We start from the raw sequence: 2187 nt of genomic DNA, 5'->3' as shown, positions 1-2187 counted from the left end.
CTCTCTGACTAGATGGCAATGAGGGTTTCTGCACAAAAAATTCTGTACAATCTATAATTTTTAAAATATCTAAATGCCTTTGGGAGGTGAGCTTGAACCTGCAGTCTGATTGTCCACTTAACAACAAAACTGAGCTCCCTTGATATAAACTCAATGTATGTCCAGAAGTAACGGCTAACTGTCGATGATGATATGCCAAACAGATCACTCAAATGGTTGACATCAAGGCCACGTCTCAGGCGCACAAGTGTTAGGAGGAAAGCTGTGAAGGTGGACAGTCCCCTGGGGTGATGGTCATCTTTGTTTTTGGCATTCTCCTGAAAAGTAATTATGTATCAGTTAACATGGTCAAGTGGATCTGTTCATTAATCAATATATTTTACAATGACTGGTACTAGGAACTCAATGATAATTTGCAAGTGACCATTTAGTAAACAGATGCACTTTACAGCACTGCCTGTGAAAGGGTTAACAAATGACATATTGATCAGTGACCAAGTTACATACAGTATATATGTGTCAAGAGATAGTATATAGGTGGTTATTAATAAAAGCAATATTAAAGCAATAAACTATACATACTGTTGTTTCTTCCCCTTTCCACAGTGTTAACCTCTCAGCTTTGGACTGTAGGATGGATGGATGTAATACCTGAAATAATTTTTAATATTGGTCAAATAACTATTTTAAAACACACATTAAAGTCTATATCATGCAAAATATATTATCAATAAATAAAACATAAAATGAATGTCTTTATTATAGATTTGAAACAGATATTTTTTACCTGTGTAGAATTTGCATGATTTGTCACTTCTGAGAACATCATCCATGAATAGTTTTCTTGTAGAAGTTTAGGTTGTTTGAGCTGATCATCACTGTAGCCAGCCAGATCATCATGCAAGATGTCAGTCTGAGTAGCTGCATCAGAACAGGAAACCTGTTTTCTTGCATCTGCAAAATAAAATATTTTTGTAAAAAACAAAACTGCGCGGATGATAAATGGTCCAAAAATATACACTAAACAACATCTTATAATTTCATAATTGCAAACTTTTTCAGGCAATAAGGATTGCTAAAAACCCATCCGGATTTCATTAACTAAACATTCTATTTAAAAGCTTTGTCTTTAATATAATCAATGGATATACCTTCATTATCAACATTTTTATCTTGCTCTTCAGAACCCTCAGTTATTTCATTTTCCTTATCAATGTTCACATTGAGTACCTGCAAAAAAACACATTAATTAATATTTTATGAACATCATAAATTATTATAAAGAGAGGTTTTTTTAAATTATTCAAAATTTACTCATTTATTTGTTCATTTATCTATTTGCTTATGTATTTTTTTTTCATTTTATTTCATTTCATTCCCAAACTATACCTGGAGTTGTGAACGACTTTTTTTTTCTTCTCTGGCGACAAGCTCACACGGCCTTTAGGTGGTGGTCTTGACTTCTTCGTGTTGAATATTCTAAGTTCCACACCTCTAGCGGTAGCTGGTATAGGGTCAGGATGTTCGCCTGTAGGACCATGTCCATCAACAAAGTGTTTGGAACATACATATGTATCTTGGGTGATCTTGTGACGGCCAAAATCATCACCGCGGGAACACGCTCTGATCCAGCGGTCACACATCTCGGGCTTTGATGTGGGCTTGGGAAATGTAATAAAAAACACATCTGCCATATGTGGTTTATGGTAGAAACGTGAGTCACTATTACAAGTGCCATAAGCGCATCGTTTTACCCCCATATTGATGATATTGCACTTTGAACTTGGCGAGGCTCACTCAAGGGCACGGTTGACAGCCGCCATTTTGTCCCAAAGCTTGACCTGTACCACGTGATCGGCAGCTAGATCACATGACTTGAGGAAATTCCACTATTGATGGATCCCTTTTTTGTGGATGATTTTAATATTTCTTGTCGCGGTAAGAATATGCATGCTATTGAACGGCAAATAAAATAAATAAATGGTGTCTTGAAAACGATTTTAAATTTTCTAAATCCAAAACTAATTGTATACATTTTTGTAGAAAATATAAACCGCATAAAGACCCGGAATTGTTTCTCAGTGGCGCAGCCATCAAAGTTGTTAAGGAGGCCAAGTTCTTGGGTTTACTTTTTGACTCTCATTTAACGTTTCTGCCGCATATTAAATCCCTTAAAACTAAATGCCT

General features: G+C 35.6%; 1 long non-coding RNA gene across 1 annotated transcript; it reads right to left on the bottom strand.

The window, feature by feature from the left end:
• Positions 1-852: 852 nt before the first annotated feature.
• On the bottom strand, positions 853-1869 carry LOC124271684. Its single transcript, XR_006897105.1, has 3 exons — positions 1390-1869; positions 1152-1230; positions 853-954 (listed from the first exon to the last, which is right to left on the bottom strand). It is a non-coding gene; the product is annotated as an uncharacterized LOC124271684 (long non-coding RNA).
• Between the last annotated feature and the right edge of the window lie 318 nt (positions 1870-2187).

This window comes from Haliotis rubra, unplaced genomic scaffold (assembly GCF_003918875.1).
Source record: "Haliotis rubra isolate DU_JTF1 unplaced genomic scaffold, ASM391887v1 Scf1620, whole genome shotgun sequence".
NCBI lineage: Eukaryota > Metazoa > Mollusca > Gastropoda > Lepetellida > Haliotidae > Haliotis > Haliotis rubra.
The sequence above is the reverse complement of the archived record's forward strand: the minus strand, read 5'-3'. Positions and strand labels throughout refer to the sequence as shown.